The 12,981-nt window shown below is 45.7% G+C and overlaps 54 pseudogenes; all 54 read right to left on the reverse strand.

Moving 5' to 3' along the window:
* Positions 1–60: 60 nt before the first annotated feature.
* On the reverse strand, positions 61–179 carry LOC140092971 (5S ribosomal RNA; annotated as a pseudogene).
* Positions 180–442: 263 nt separating this feature from the next.
* LOC140112814 (5S ribosomal RNA) lies at positions 443–561 on the reverse strand (annotated as a pseudogene).
* A 72-nt stretch (positions 562–633) lies between these two features.
* On the reverse strand, positions 634–752 carry LOC140100342 (5S ribosomal RNA; annotated as a pseudogene).
* Positions 753–822: 70 nt separating this feature from the next.
* On the reverse strand, positions 823–941 carry LOC140092982 (5S ribosomal RNA; annotated as a pseudogene).
* Positions 942–1,011: 70 nt separating this feature from the next.
* On the reverse strand, positions 1,012–1,130 carry LOC140092993 (5S ribosomal RNA; annotated as a pseudogene).
* Positions 1,131–1,202: 72 nt separating this feature from the next.
* On the reverse strand, positions 1,203–1,321 carry LOC140098624 (5S ribosomal RNA; annotated as a pseudogene).
* Positions 1,322–1,393: 72 nt separating this feature from the next.
* On the reverse strand, positions 1,394–1,512 carry LOC140099090 (5S ribosomal RNA; annotated as a pseudogene).
* Positions 1,513–1,582: 70 nt separating this feature from the next.
* On the reverse strand, positions 1,583–1,701 carry LOC140093004 (5S ribosomal RNA; annotated as a pseudogene).
* A 72-nt stretch (positions 1,702–1,773) lies between these two features.
* On the reverse strand, positions 1,774–1,892 carry LOC140098635 (5S ribosomal RNA; annotated as a pseudogene).
* Positions 1,893–1,964: 72 nt separating this feature from the next.
* Positions 1,965–2,083, reverse strand: LOC140099101 (5S ribosomal RNA; annotated as a pseudogene).
* A 70-nt stretch (positions 2,084–2,153) lies between these two features.
* LOC140102234 (5S ribosomal RNA) lies at positions 2,154–2,272 on the reverse strand (annotated as a pseudogene).
* A 70-nt stretch (positions 2,273–2,342) lies between these two features.
* Positions 2,343–2,461, reverse strand: LOC140097771 (5S ribosomal RNA; annotated as a pseudogene).
* A 643-nt stretch (positions 2,462–3,104) lies between these two features.
* Positions 3,105–3,223, reverse strand: LOC140113447 (5S ribosomal RNA; annotated as a pseudogene).
* A 72-nt stretch (positions 3,224–3,295) lies between these two features.
* LOC140093015 (5S ribosomal RNA) lies at positions 3,296–3,414 on the reverse strand (annotated as a pseudogene).
* Positions 3,415–3,486: 72 nt separating this feature from the next.
* On the reverse strand, positions 3,487–3,605 carry LOC140113216 (5S ribosomal RNA; annotated as a pseudogene).
* Positions 3,606–3,675: 70 nt separating this feature from the next.
* On the reverse strand, positions 3,676–3,794 carry LOC140093026 (5S ribosomal RNA; annotated as a pseudogene).
* A 263-nt stretch (positions 3,795–4,057) lies between these two features.
* Positions 4,058–4,176, reverse strand: LOC140100773 (5S ribosomal RNA; annotated as a pseudogene).
* A 70-nt stretch (positions 4,177–4,246) lies between these two features.
* LOC140109744 (5S ribosomal RNA) lies at positions 4,247–4,365 on the reverse strand (annotated as a pseudogene).
* A 70-nt stretch (positions 4,366–4,435) lies between these two features.
* LOC140112943 (5S ribosomal RNA) lies at positions 4,436–4,554 on the reverse strand (annotated as a pseudogene).
* A 70-nt stretch (positions 4,555–4,624) lies between these two features.
* LOC140098646 (5S ribosomal RNA) lies at positions 4,625–4,743 on the reverse strand (annotated as a pseudogene).
* A 72-nt stretch (positions 4,744–4,815) lies between these two features.
* On the reverse strand, positions 4,816–4,934 carry LOC140094741 (5S ribosomal RNA; annotated as a pseudogene).
* A 70-nt stretch (positions 4,935–5,004) lies between these two features.
* Positions 5,005–5,123, reverse strand: LOC140109866 (5S ribosomal RNA; annotated as a pseudogene).
* A 70-nt stretch (positions 5,124–5,193) lies between these two features.
* On the reverse strand, positions 5,194–5,312 carry LOC140112746 (5S ribosomal RNA; annotated as a pseudogene).
* Positions 5,313–5,384: 72 nt separating this feature from the next.
* LOC140102765 (5S ribosomal RNA) lies at positions 5,385–5,503 on the reverse strand (annotated as a pseudogene).
* Positions 5,504–5,573: 70 nt separating this feature from the next.
* LOC140113126 (5S ribosomal RNA) lies at positions 5,574–5,692 on the reverse strand (annotated as a pseudogene).
* Positions 5,693–5,762: 70 nt separating this feature from the next.
* On the reverse strand, positions 5,763–5,881 carry LOC140102101 (5S ribosomal RNA; annotated as a pseudogene).
* A 261-nt stretch (positions 5,882–6,142) lies between these two features.
* LOC140112718 (5S ribosomal RNA) lies at positions 6,143–6,261 on the reverse strand (annotated as a pseudogene).
* A 70-nt stretch (positions 6,262–6,331) lies between these two features.
* On the reverse strand, positions 6,332–6,450 carry LOC140097782 (5S ribosomal RNA; annotated as a pseudogene).
* Positions 6,451–6,520: 70 nt separating this feature from the next.
* Positions 6,521–6,639, reverse strand: LOC140113102 (5S ribosomal RNA; annotated as a pseudogene).
* A 70-nt stretch (positions 6,640–6,709) lies between these two features.
* On the reverse strand, positions 6,710–6,828 carry LOC140093037 (5S ribosomal RNA; annotated as a pseudogene).
* A 70-nt stretch (positions 6,829–6,898) lies between these two features.
* On the reverse strand, positions 6,899–7,017 carry LOC140097793 (5S ribosomal RNA; annotated as a pseudogene).
* Positions 7,018–7,660: 643 nt separating this feature from the next.
* On the reverse strand, positions 7,661–7,779 carry LOC140113448 (5S ribosomal RNA; annotated as a pseudogene).
* A 72-nt stretch (positions 7,780–7,851) lies between these two features.
* Positions 7,852–7,970, reverse strand: LOC140093059 (5S ribosomal RNA; annotated as a pseudogene).
* A 72-nt stretch (positions 7,971–8,042) lies between these two features.
* On the reverse strand, positions 8,043–8,161 carry LOC140113217 (5S ribosomal RNA; annotated as a pseudogene).
* A 70-nt stretch (positions 8,162–8,231) lies between these two features.
* Positions 8,232–8,350, reverse strand: LOC140093071 (5S ribosomal RNA; annotated as a pseudogene).
* Positions 8,351–8,613: 263 nt separating this feature from the next.
* On the reverse strand, positions 8,614–8,732 carry LOC140100784 (5S ribosomal RNA; annotated as a pseudogene).
* A 70-nt stretch (positions 8,733–8,802) lies between these two features.
* Positions 8,803–8,921, reverse strand: LOC140109987 (5S ribosomal RNA; annotated as a pseudogene).
* Positions 8,922–8,991: 70 nt separating this feature from the next.
* Positions 8,992–9,110, reverse strand: LOC140107873 (5S ribosomal RNA; annotated as a pseudogene).
* Positions 9,111–9,180: 70 nt separating this feature from the next.
* LOC140098658 (5S ribosomal RNA) lies at positions 9,181–9,299 on the reverse strand (annotated as a pseudogene).
* A 72-nt stretch (positions 9,300–9,371) lies between these two features.
* LOC140094752 (5S ribosomal RNA) lies at positions 9,372–9,490 on the reverse strand (annotated as a pseudogene).
* A 70-nt stretch (positions 9,491–9,560) lies between these two features.
* LOC140110109 (5S ribosomal RNA) lies at positions 9,561–9,679 on the reverse strand (annotated as a pseudogene).
* Positions 9,680–9,749: 70 nt separating this feature from the next.
* LOC140112748 (5S ribosomal RNA) lies at positions 9,750–9,868 on the reverse strand (annotated as a pseudogene).
* Positions 9,869–9,940: 72 nt separating this feature from the next.
* Positions 9,941–10,059, reverse strand: LOC140102886 (5S ribosomal RNA; annotated as a pseudogene).
* A 70-nt stretch (positions 10,060–10,129) lies between these two features.
* On the reverse strand, positions 10,130–10,248 carry LOC140113127 (5S ribosomal RNA; annotated as a pseudogene).
* A 70-nt stretch (positions 10,249–10,318) lies between these two features.
* LOC140102112 (5S ribosomal RNA) lies at positions 10,319–10,437 on the reverse strand (annotated as a pseudogene).
* A 261-nt stretch (positions 10,438–10,698) lies between these two features.
* Positions 10,699–10,817, reverse strand: LOC140102245 (5S ribosomal RNA; annotated as a pseudogene).
* A 70-nt stretch (positions 10,818–10,887) lies between these two features.
* LOC140097804 (5S ribosomal RNA) lies at positions 10,888–11,006 on the reverse strand (annotated as a pseudogene).
* A 643-nt stretch (positions 11,007–11,649) lies between these two features.
* LOC140095104 (5S ribosomal RNA) lies at positions 11,650–11,768 on the reverse strand (annotated as a pseudogene).
* Positions 11,769–11,840: 72 nt separating this feature from the next.
* Positions 11,841–11,959, reverse strand: LOC140103008 (5S ribosomal RNA; annotated as a pseudogene).
* A 72-nt stretch (positions 11,960–12,031) lies between these two features.
* LOC140093082 (5S ribosomal RNA) lies at positions 12,032–12,150 on the reverse strand (annotated as a pseudogene).
* Positions 12,151–12,222: 72 nt separating this feature from the next.
* On the reverse strand, positions 12,223–12,341 carry LOC140112850 (5S ribosomal RNA; annotated as a pseudogene).
* Positions 12,342–12,411: 70 nt separating this feature from the next.
* On the reverse strand, positions 12,412–12,530 carry LOC140111016 (5S ribosomal RNA; annotated as a pseudogene).
* A 72-nt stretch (positions 12,531–12,602) lies between these two features.
* On the reverse strand, positions 12,603–12,721 carry LOC140110836 (5S ribosomal RNA; annotated as a pseudogene).
* Positions 12,722–12,793: 72 nt separating this feature from the next.
* Positions 12,794–12,912, reverse strand: LOC140103141 (5S ribosomal RNA; annotated as a pseudogene).
* Positions 12,913–12,981: the final 69 nt, after the last annotated feature.

Here is a 12,981-nt window from a genome sequence, read left to right on the forward strand (position 1 = left end):
CAATTTGAACCTTCTTTTACTATCTCATAGAGAAACTAACACAATATTCAGGTTCAAAAAGGTCAACGGAACTTGGGATTCCCAGCCAGTCTCCCATGCTGGTACTTGCCAAGCCTTAAGCTGCATTGCTGCTGCGATCTGACGAGAGCAGGCACATTCAGCTTAGAATGGCCGTTGACAGCAGCTGTTCAATTTGAACCTTCTTTTACCATCTTTGACAGAGAAACTAACACAATTTTCAGGTTCAAAAAGGTCAACGGAACTTGGGAGTCCCAGCCAGTCTCCCATGCTGGTACTTGCCAAGCCTAAAGCTGCATTGCCGCTGCGATCTGATGAGAGCAGGCACATTCAGCTTAGAATGGCCGGTGACAGCAGCTTTTCAATTTGAACCTTCTTTTACCATCTTTGAAAGAGAAACTAACACAATTTTCAGGTTCAAAAAGGTCAACGGAACTTGGGATTCCCAGCCAGTCTCCCATGCTGGTACTTGCCAAGCCTTAAGCTGCATTGCCGCTGCGATCTGATGAGAGCAGGCCCATGCAGCTTAGAATGGCCGTTGACAGCAGCTTTTCAATTTGAACCTTCTTTTACCATCTTTGACAGAGAAACTAACACAATTTTCAGGTTCAAAAAGGTCAACGGAACTTGGAATTCCCAGCCAGTCTCCCATGCTGGTACTTGCCAAACCTGAAGCTGCATTGCTGCTGCGATCTGATGAGAGCAGGCACATTCAGCTTAGAATGGCCGTTGACAGCAGCTGTTCAATTTGAACCTTCTTTTACTATTTCATAGAGAAACTAACACAATTTTCAGGTTCAAAAAGGTCAACGGAACTTGGGATTCCCAGCCAGTCTCCCATGCTGGTACTTGCCAAGCCTTAAGCTGCATTGCTGCTGCGATCTGACGAGAGCAGGCACATTCAGCTTAGAATGGCCGTTGACAGCAGCTGTTCAATTTGAACCTTCTTTTACTATCTCATAGAGAAACTAACACAATTTTCAGGTTCAAAAAGGTCAACGGAACTTGGGATTCCCAGCCAGTCTCCCATGCTGGTACTTGCCAAGCCTTAAGCTGCATTGCTGCTGCGATCTGACGAGAGCAGGCACATTCAGCTTAGAATGGCCGTTGACAGCAGCTGTTCAATTTGAACCTTCTTTTACCATCTTTGACAGAGAAACTAACACAATTTTCAGGTTCAAAAAGGTCAACGGAACTTGGGATTCCCAGCCAGTCTCCCATGCTGGTACTTGCCAAGCCTTAAACTGCATTGCTGCTGCGATCTGACGAGAGCAGGCACATTCAGCTTAGAATGGCCGTTGACAGCAGCTGTTCAATTTGAACCTTCTTTTACCATCTTTGACAGAGAAACTAACACAATTTTCAGGTTCAAAAAGATCAACGGAACTTGGGATTCCCAGCCAGTCTCCCATGCTGGTACTTGCCAAGCCTTAAGCTGCATTGCTGCTGCGATCTGACGAGAGCAGGCACATTCAGCTTAGAATGGCCGTTGACAGCAGCTGTTCAATTTGAACCTTCTTTTACTATCTCATAGAGAAACTAACACAATTTTCAGGTTCAAAAAGGTCAACGGAACTTGGGATTCCCAGCCAGTCTCCCATGCTGGTACTTGCCAAGCCTTAAGCTGCATTGCTGCTGCGATCTGACGAGAGCAGGCACATTCAGCTTAGAATGGCCGTTGACAGCAGCTGTTCAATTTGAACCTTCTTTTACCATCTTTGACAGAGAAACTAACACAATTTTCAGGTTCAAAAAGGTCAACGGAACTTGGGATTCCCAGCCAGTCTCCCATGCTGGTACTTGCCAAGCCTTAAACTGCATTGCTGCTGCGATCTGACGAGAGCAGGCACATTCAGCTTAGAATGGCCGTTGACAGCAGCTGTTCAATTTGAACCTTCTTTTACCATCTTTGACAGAGAAACTAACACAATTTTCAGGTTCAAAAAGATCAACGGAACTTGGGATTCCCAGCCAGTCTCCCATGCTGGTACTTGCCAAGCCTTAAGCTGCATTGCTGCTGCGATCTGACGAGAGCAGGCACATTCAGCTTAGAATGGCCGTTGACAGCAGCTGTTCAATTTGAACCTTCTTTTACTATCTCATAGAGAAACTAACACAATTTTCAGGTTCAAAAAGGTCAACGGAACTTGGGATTCCCAGCCAGTCTCCCATGCTGGTACTTGCCAAGCCTTAAGCTACATTGCTGCTGCGATCTGACGAGAGCAGGCACATTCAGCTTAGAATGGCCGTTGACAGCAGCTGTTCAATTCGAACCTTCTTTTACTATCTTATAGAGAAACTAACACAATTTTCAGGTTCAAAAAGGTCAACGGAACTTGGGATTCCCAGCCAGTCTCCCATGCTGGTACTTGCCAAGCCTTAAGCTGCATTGCTGCTGCGACCTGATGAGAGCAGGCACATTCAGCTTAGAATGGCCGTTGACAGCAGCTGTTCAATTTGAACCTTCTTTTACTATCTCATAGAGAAACTAACACAATTTTCAGGTTTAAAAAGGGCAACGGAACTTGGGATTCCAAGCCAGTCTCCCATGCTGGTACTTGACAAGCCTTAAGCTGCATTGCTGCTGCGATCTGACGAGAGCAGGCACATTCAGCTTAGAATGGCCGGTGACAGCAGCTTTTCAATTTGAACCTTCTTTTACCATCTTTGAAAGAGAAACTAACACAATTTTCAGGTTCAAAAAGGTCAACGGAACTTGGGATTCGCAGCCAGTCTCCCATGCTGGTACTTGCCAAGAGTTAAGCTGCATTGCTGCTGCGTTCTGACGAGAGCAGGCACATTCAGCTTAGAATGGCCGGTGACAGCAGCTTTTCAATTTGAACCTTCTTTTACCATCTTTGAAAGAGAAACTAACACAATTTTCAGGTTCAAAAAGGTCAACGGAACTTGGGATTCGCAGCCAGTCTCCCATGCTGGTACTTGCCAAGCCTTAAGCTGCATTGCTGCTGCAATCTGACGAGAGCAGGCACATTCAGCTTAGAATGGCCGTTGAAAGCAGCTGTTCAATTTGAACCTTCTTTTACTATCTTTGACAGGGAAACTAACACAATTTTCAGGTTCAAAAAGGTCAACGGGACTTGGGATTCCCAGCCAGTCTCCCATGCTGGTACTTGCCAAGCCTTAAGCTGCATTGCTGCTGCGATCTGATGAGAGCAGGCACATTCAGCTTAGAATGGCCGTTGACAGCAGCTGTTCAATTTGAACCTTTTTTTACCATCTTTGACAGAGATACTAACACAATTTTCAGGTTCAAAAAGGTCAACGGAACTTGGGATTCCCAGCCAGTCTCCCATGCTGGTACTTGCCAAGCCTTAAGCTGCATTGCTGCTGCGATCTGACGAGAGCAGGCACATTCAGCTTAGAATGGCCGTTGACAGCAGCTGTTCAATTTGAACCTTCTTTTACCATCTTTGACAGAGAAACTAATACAATTTTCAGGTTCAAAAAGGTCAACGGAACTTGGGATTCCCAGCCAGTCTCCCATTCCGGTAATTGCCAAGCCATAAGCTGCATTGCTGCTGCGATCTGACGAGAGCAGGCACATTCAGCTTAGAATGGCCATTGACAGCAGCTGTTCAATTTGAACCTTCTTTTACTATCTCATAGAGAAACTAACACAATATTCAGGTTCAAAAAGGTCAACGGAACTTGGGATTCCCAGCCAGTCTCCCATGCTGGTACTTGCCAAGCCTTAAGCTGCATTGCTGCTGCGATCTGACGAGAGCAGGCACATTCAGCTTAGAATGGCCGTTGACAGCAGCTGTTCAATTTGAACCTTCTTTTACCATCTTTGACAGAGAAACTAACACAATTTTCAGGTTCAAAAAGGTCAACGGAACTTGGGAGTCCCAGCCAGTCTCCCATGCTGGTACTTGCCAAGCCTAAAGCTGCATTGCCGCTGCGATCTGATGAGAGCAGGCACATTCAGCTTAGAATGGCCGGTGACAGCAGCTTTTCAATTTGAACCTTCTTTTACCATCTTTGAAAGAGAAACTAACACAATTTTCAGGTTCAAAAAGGTCAACGGAACTTGGGATTCCCAGCCAGTCTCCCATGCTGGTACTTGCCAAGCCTTAAGCTGCATTGCCGCTGCGATCTGATGAGAGCAGGCACATTCAGCTTAGAATGGCCGTTGACAGCAGCTGTTCAATTTGAACCTTCTTTTACTATCTCATAGAGAAACTAACACAATTTTCAGGTTCAAAAAGGTCAACGGAACTTGGGATTCCCAGCCAGTCTCCCATTCTGGTACTTGCCAAGCCTTAAGCTGCATTGCTGCTGCGATCTGACGAGAGCAGGCACATTCAGCTTAGAATGGCCGTTGACAGCAGCTGTTCAATTTGAACCTTCTTTTACTATCTCATAGAGAAACTAACACAATTTTCAGGTTCAAAAAGGTCAACAGAACTTGGGATTCCCAGCCAGTCTCCCATTCTGGTACTTGCCAACCCTTAAGCTACATTGCTTCTGCGATCTGACGAGAGCAGGCACATTCAGCTTAGAATGGCCGTTGACAGCAGCTGTTCAATTTGAACCTTCTTTTACTATCTCATAGAGAAACTAACACAATTTTCAGGTTCAAAAAGGTCAACGGAACTTGGGATTCCCAGCCAGTCTCCCATGCTGGTACTTGCCAAGCCTTAAACTGCATTGCTGCTGCGATCTGACGAGAGCAGGCACATTCAGCTTAGAATGGCCGTTGACAGCAGCTGTTCAATTTGAACCTTCTTTTACCATCTTTGACAGAGAAACTAATACAATTTTCAGGTTCAAAAAGGTCAACGGAACTTGGGATTCCCAGCCAGTCTCCCATGCTGGTACTTGCCAAGCCTTAAGCTGCATTGCTGCTGCGATCTGATGAGAGCAGGCACATTCAGCTTAGAATGGCCATTGACAGCAGCTGTTCAATTTGAACCTTCTTTTACTATCTCATAGAGAAACTAACACAATTTTCAGGTTCAAAAAGGTCAACGGAACTTGGGATTCCCAGCCAGTCTCCCATTCTGGTACTTGCCAAGCCTTAAGCTGCATTGCTGCTGCGATCTGACGAGAGCAGGCACATTCAGCTTAGAATGGCCGTTGACAGCAGCTGTTCAATTTGAACCTTCTTTTACTATCTCATAGAGAAACTAACACAATTTTCAGGTTCAAAAAGGTCAACGGAACTTGGGATTCCCAGCCAGTCTCCCATGCTGGTACTTGCCAAGCCATAAGCTGCATTGCTGCTGCAATCTGACGAGAGCAGGCACATTCAGCTTAGAATGGCCGTTGACAGCAGCTGTTCAATTTGAACCTTCTTTTACCATCTTTGACAGAGAAACTAACACAATTTTCAGGTTCAAAAAGGTCAACGGAACTTGGGATTCCCAGCCAGTCTCCCATGCTGGTACTTGCCAAGCCTTAAGCTGCATTGCTGCTGCGATCTGATGAGAGCAGGCACATTCAGCTTAGAATGGCCGTTGACAGCAGCTGTTCAATTTGAACCTTCTTTTACTATCTCATAGAGAAACTAACACAATTTTCAGGTTCAAAAAGGTCAACGGAAATTGGGATTCCCAGCCAGTCTCCCATTCTGGTACTTGCCAAGCCTTAAGCTGCATTGCTGCTGCGATCTGGCGAGAGCAGGCACATTCAGCTTAGAATGGCCGTTGACAGCAGCTGTTCAATTTGAACCTTCTTTTACTATCTCATAGAGAAACTAACACAACTTTCAGGTTCAAAAGGGTCAACGGAACTTGGGATTCCCAGCCAGTCTCCCATGCTGGTACTTGCCAAGCCTTAAGCTGCATTGCTGCTGCGATCTGATGAGAGCAGGCACATTCAGCTTAGAATGGCCGTTGAGAGCAGCTGTTCAATTTGAACCTTCTTTTACTATCTCATAGAGAAACTAACACAATTTTCAGGTTCAAAAATGTCAACGGAACTTGGGATTCCCAGCCAGTCTCCCATGCTGGTACTTGCCAAGCCTTAAGCTGCATTGCTGCTGCGATCTGACGAGAGCAGGCACATTCAGCTTAGAATGGCCGTTGACAGCAGCTGTTCAATTTGAACCTTCTTTTACCATCTTTGACAGAGAAACTAACACAATTTTCAGGTTCAAAAAGGTCAGCGGAACTTGGGATTCCCAGCCAGTCTCCCATGCTGGTACTTGCCAAGCCTTAAGCTACATTGCTGCTGCGATCTGACGAGAGCAGGCACATTCAGCTTAGAATGGCCGTTGACAGCAGCTGTTCAATTTGAACCTTCTTTTACTATCTCATAGAGAAACTAACACAATTTTCAGGTTCAAAAAGGTCAACGGAACTTGGGATTCCCAGCCAGTCTCCCATGCTGGTACTTGCCAAGCCTTAAGCTGCATTGCTGCTGCGACCTGATGAGAGCAGGCACATTCAGCTTAGAATGGCCGTTGACAGCAGCTGTTCAATTTGAACCTTCTTTTACTATCTCATAGAGAAACTAACACAATTTTCAGGTTTAAAAAGGGCAACGGAACTTGGGATTCCAAGCCAGTCTCCCATGCTGGTACTTGCCAAACCTGAAGCTGCATTGCTGCTGCGATCTGATGAGAGCAGGCACATTCAGCTTAGAATGGCCGTTGACAGCAGCTGTTCAATTTGAACCTTCTTTTACTATTTCATAGAGAAACTAACACAATTTTCAGGTTCAAAAAGGTCAACGGAACTTGGGATTCCCAGCCAGTCTCCCATGCTGGTACTTGCCAAGCCTTAAGCTGCATTGCTGCTGCGATCTGACGAGAGCAGGCACATTCAGCTTAGAATGGCCGTTGACAGCAGCTGTTCAATTTGAACCTTCTTTTACTATCTCATAGAGAAACTAACACAATTTTCAGGTTCAAAAAGGTCAACGGAACTTGGGATTCCCAGCCAGTCTCCCATGCTGGTACTTGCCAAGCCTTAAGCTGCATTGCTGCTGCGACCTGATGAGAGCAGGCACATTCAGCTTAGAATGGCCGTTGACAGCAGCTGTTCAATTTGAACCTTCTTTTACTATCTCATAGAGAAACTAACACAATTTTCAGGTTTAAAAAGGGCAACGGAACTTGGGATTCCAAGCCAGTCTCCCATGCTGGTACTTGACAAGCCTTAAGCTGCATTGCTGCTGCGATCTGACGAGAGCAGGCACATTCAGCTTAGAATGGCCGGTGACAGCAGCTTTTCAATTTGAACCTTCTTTTACCATCTTTGAAAGAGAAACTAACACAATTTTCAGGTTCAAAAAGGTCAACGGAACTTGGGATTCGCAGCCAGTCTCCCATGCTGGTACTTGCCAAGAGTTAAGCTGCATTGCTGCTGCGTTCTGACGAGAGCAGGCACATTCAGCTTAGAATGGCCGGTGACAGCAGCTTTTCAATTTGAACCTTCTTTTACCATCTTTGAAAGAGAAACTAACACAATTTTCAGGTTCAAAAAGGTCAACGGAACTTGGGATTCGCAGCCAGTCTCCCATGCTGGTACTTGCCAAGCCTTAAGCTGCATTGCTGCTGCAATCTGACGAGAGCAGGCACATTCAGCTTAGAATGGCCGTTGAAAGCAGCTGTTCAATTTGAACCTTCTTTTACTATCTTTGACAGGGAAACTAACACAATTTTCAGGTTCAAAAAGGTCAACGGGACTTGGGATTCCCAGCCAGTCTCCCATGCTGGTACTTGCCAAGCCTTAAGCTGCATTGCTGCTGCGATCTGATGAGAGCAGGCACATTCAGCTTAGAATGGCCGTTGACAGCAGCTGTTCAATTTGAACCTTTTTTTACCATCTTTGACAGAGATACTAACACAATTTTCAGGTTCAAAAAGGTCAACGGAACTTGGGATTCCCAGCCAGTCTCCCATGCTGGTACTTGCCAAGCCTTAAGCTGCATTGCTGCTGCGATCTGACGAGAGCAGGCACATTCAGCTTAGAATGGCCGTTGACAGCAGCTGTTCAATTTGAACCTTCTTTTACCATCTTTGACAGAGAAACTAATACAATTTTCAGGTTCAAAAAGGTCAACGGAACTTGGGATTCCCAGCCAGTCTCCCATTCCGGTAATTGCCAAGCCATAAGCTGCATTGCTGCTGCGATCTGACGAGAGCAGGCACATTCAGCTTAGAATGGCCATTGACAGCAGCTGTTCAATTTGAACCTTCTTTTACTATCTCATAGAGAAACTAACACAATATTCAGGTTCAAAAAGGTCAACGGAACTTGGGATTCCCAGCCAGTCTCCCATGCTGGTACTTGCCAAGCCTTAAGCTGCATTGCTGCTGCGATCTGACGAGAGCAGGCACATTCAGCTTAGAATGGCCGTTGACAGCAGCTGTTCAATTTGAACCTTCTTTTACCATCTTTGACAGAGAAACTAACACAATTTTCAGGTTCAAAAAGGTCAACGGAACTTGGGAGTCCCAGCCAGTCTCCCATGCTGGTACTTGCCAAGCCTAAAGCTGCATTGCCGCTGCGATCTGATGAGAGCAGGCACATTCAGCTTAGAATGGCCGGTGACAGCAGCTTTTCAATTTGAACCTTCTTTTACCATCTTTGAAAGAGAAACTAACACAATTTTCAGGTTCAAAAAGGTCAACGGAACTTGGGATTCCCAGCCAGTCTCCCATGCTGGTACTTGCCAAGCCTTAAGCTGCATTGCCGCTGCGATCTGATGAGAGCAGGCACATTCAGCTTAGAATGGCCGTTGACAGCAGCTGTTCAATTTGAACCTTCTTTTACTATCTCATAGAGAAACTAACACAATTTTCAGGTTCAAAAAGGTCAACGGAACTTGGGATTCCCAGCCAGTCTCCCATTCTGGTACTTGCCAAGCCTTAAGCTGCATTGCTGCTGCGATCTGACGAGAGCAGGCACATTCAGCTTAGAATGGCCGTTGACAGCAGCTGTTCAATTTGAACCTTCTTTTACTATCTCATAGAGAAACTAACACAATTTTCAGGTTCAAAAAGGTCAACAGAACTTGGGATTCCCAGCCAGTCTCCCATTCTGGTACTTGCCAACCCTTAAGCTGCATTGCTTCTGCGATCTGACGAGAGCAGGCACATTCAGCTTAGAATGGCCGTTGACAGCAGCTGTTCAATTTGAACCTTCTTTTACTATCTCATAGAGAAACTAACACAATTTTCAGGTTCAAAAAGGTCAACGGAACTTGGGATTCCCAGCCAGTCTCCCATGCTGGTACTTGCCAAGCCTTAAACTGCATTGCTGCTGCGATCTGACGAGAGCAGGCACATTCAGCTTAGAATGGCCGTTGACAGCAGCTGTTCAATTTGAACCTTCTTTTACCATCTTTGACAGAGAAACTAATACAATTTTCAGGTTCAAAAAGGTCAACGGAACTTGGGATTCCCAGCCAGTCTCCCATGCTGGTACTTGCCAAGCCTTAAGCTGCATTGCTGCTGCGATCTGATGAGAGCAGGCACATTCAGCTTAGAATGGCCATTGACAGCAGCTGTTCAATTTGAACCTTCTTTTACTATCTCATAGAGAAACTAACACAATTTTCAGGTTCAAAAAGGTCAACGGAACTTGGGATTCCCAGCCAGTCTCCCATTCTGGTACTTGCCAAGCCTTAAGCTGCATTGCTGCTGCGATCTGACGAGAGCAGGCACATTCAGCTTAGAATGGCCGTTGACAGCAGCTGTTCAATTTGAACCTTCTTTTACTATCTCATAGAGAAACTAACACAATTTTCAGGTTCAAAAAGGTCAACGGAACTTGGGATTCCCAGCCAGTCTCCCATGCTGGTACTTGCCAAGCCATAAGCTGCATTGCTGCTGCAATCTGACGAGAGCAGGCACATTCAGCTTAGAATGGCCGTTGACAGCAGCTGTTCAATTTGAACCTTCTTTTACCATCTTTGACAGAGAAACTAACACAATTTTCAGGTTCAAAAAGGTCAACGGAACTTGGGATTCCCAGCCAGTCTCCCATGCTGGTACTTGCCAAGCCTTAAGCTGCATTGCTGCTGCGATCTGATGAGAGCAGGCACATTCAGCTTAGAATGGCCGTTGACAGCAGCTGTTCAATTTGAACCTTCTTTTACTATCTCATAGAGAAACTAACACAATTTTCAGGTTCAAAAAGGTCAACGGAAATTGGGATTCCCAGCCAGTCTCCCATTCTGGTACTTGCCAAGCCTTAAGCTGCATTGCTGCTGCGATCTGGCGAGAGCAGGCACATTCAGCTTAGAATGGCCGTTGACAGCAGCTGTTCAATTTGAACCTTCTTTTACTATCTCATAGAGAAACTAACACAACTTTCAGGTTCAAAAAGGTCAACGGAACTTGGGATTCCCAGCCAGTCTCCCATGCTGGTACTTGCCAAGCCTTAAGCTGCATTGCTGCTGCGATCTGATGAGAGCAGGCACATTCAGCTTAGAATGGCCGTTGAGAGCAGCTGTTCAATTTGAACCTTCTTTTACTATCTCATAGAGAAACTAACACAATTTTCAGGTTCAAAAATGTCAACGGAACTTGGGATTCCCAGCCAGTCTCCCATGCTGGTACTTGCCAAGCCTTAAGCTGCATTGCTGCTGCGATCTGACGAGAGCAGGCACATTCAGCTTAGAATGGCCGTTGACAGCAGCTGTTCAATTTGAACCTTCTTTTACCATCTTTGACAGAGAAACTAACACAATTTTCAGGTTCAAAAAGGTCAACGGAACTTGGGATTCCCAGCCAGTCTCCCATGCTGGTACTTGCCAAGCCTTAAGCTACATTGCTGCTGCGATCTGACGAGAGCAGGCACATTCAGCTTAGAATGGCCGTTGACAGCAGCTGTTCAATTTGAACCTTCTTTTACTATCTCATAGAGAAACTAACACAATTTTCAGGTTCAAAAAGGTCAACGGAACTTGGGATTCCCAGCCAGTCTCCCATGCTGGTACTTGCCAAGCCTTAAGCTGCATTGCTGCTGCGACCTGATGAGAGCAGGCACATTCAGCTTAGAATGGCCGTTGACAGCAGCTGTTCAATTTGAACCTTCTTTTACTATCTCATAGAGAAACTAACACAATTTTCAGGTTTAAAAAGGGCAACGGAACTTGGGATTCCAAGCCAGTCTCCCATGCTGGTACTTGACAAGCCTTAAGCTGCATTGCTGCTGCGATCTGACGAGAGCAGGCACATTCAGCTTAGAATGGCCGGTGACAGCAGCTTTTCAATTTGAACCTTCTTTTACCATCTTTGAAAGAGAAACTAACACAATTTTCAGGTTCAAAAAGGTCAACGGAACTTGGGATTCGCAGCCAGTCTCCCATGCTGGTACTTGCCAAGAGTTAAGCTGCATTGCTGCTGCGTTCTGACGAGAGCAGGCACATTCAGCTTAGAATGGCCGGTGACAGCAGCTTTTCAATTTGAACCTTCTTTTACCATCTTTGAAAGAGAAACTAACACAATTTTCAGGTTCAAAAAGGTCAACGGAACTTGGGATTCGCAGCCAGTCTCCCATGCTGGTACTTGCCAAGCCTTAAGCTGCATTGCTGCTGCAATCTGACGAGAGCAGGCACATTCAGCTTAGAATGGCCGTTGAAAGCAGCTGTTCAATTTGAACCTTCTTTTACTATCTTTGACAGGGAAACTAACACAATTTTCAGGTTCAAAAGGGTCAACGGGACTTGGGATTCCCAGCCAGTCTCCCATGCTGGTACTTGCCAAGCCTTAAGCTGCATTGCTGCTGCGATCTGACGAGAGCAGGCACATTCAGCTTAGAATGGCCGTTGACAGCAGCTGTTCAATTTGAACCTTCTTTTACCATCTTTGACAGAGAAACTAACACAATTTTCAGGTTCAAAAAGGTCAACGGAACTTGGGATTCCCAGCCAGTCTCCCATGCTGGTACTTGCCAAGCCTTAAGCTGCATTGCTGCTGCGATCTGATGAGAGCAGGCACATTCAGCTTAGAATGGCCGTTGACAGCAGCTGTTCAATTTGAACCTTTTTTTACCATCTTTGACAGAGATACTAACACAATTTTCAGGTTCAAAAAGGTCAACGGAACTTGGGATTCCCAGCCAGTCTCCCATGCTGGTACTTGCCAAGCCTTAAGCTGCATTGCTGCTGCGATCTGACGAGAGCAGGCACATTCAGCTTAGAATGGCCGTTGACAGCAGCTGTTCAATTTGAACCTTCTTTTACCATCTTTGACAGAGAAACTAATACAATTTTCAGGTTCAAAAAGGTCAACGGAACTTGGGATTCCCAGCCAGTCTCCCATTCCGGTAATTGCCAAGCCATAAGCTGCATTGCTGCTGCGATCTGACGAGAGCAGGCACATTCAGCTTAGAATGGCCGTTGACAGCAGCTGTTCAATTTGAACCTTCTTTTACTATCTCATAGAGAAACTAACACAATATTCAGGTTCAAAAAGGTCAACGGAACTTGGGATTCCCAGCCATTCTCCCATGCTGGTACTTGCCAAGCCTTAAGCTGCATTGCTGCTGCGATCTGACGAGAGCAGGCACATTCAGCTTAGAATGGCCGTTGACAGAAGCTGTTCAATTTGAACCTTCTTTTACCATCTTTGACAGAGAAACTAACACAATTTTCAGGTTCAAAAAGGTCAACGGAACTTGGGAGTCCCAGCCAGTCTCCCATGCTGGTACTTGCCAAGCCTTAAGCTGCATTGCTGCTGCGATCTGACGAGAGCAGGCACATTCAGCTTAGAATGGCCGTTGACAGCAGCTGTTCAATTTGAACCTTCTTTTACCATCTTTGACAGAGAAACTAACAGAATTTTCAGGTTCAAAAAGGTCAACGGAACTTGGGATTCCCAGCCAGTCTCCCATGCTGGTACTTGCCAAGCCTTAAGCTGCATTGCTGCTGCGATCTGATGAGAGCAGGCACATTCAGCTTAGAATGGCCGTTGACAGCAGCTGTTCAATTTGAACCTTTTTTTACCATCTTTGACAGAGATACTAACACAATTTTCAGGTTCAA

Source organism: Engystomops pustulosus, chromosome 1, assembly GCF_040894005.1.
Source record: "Engystomops pustulosus chromosome 1, aEngPut4.maternal, whole genome shotgun sequence".
In the NCBI taxonomy this organism is placed as follows: domain Eukaryota; kingdom Metazoa; phylum Chordata; class Amphibia; order Anura; family Leptodactylidae; genus Engystomops; species Engystomops pustulosus.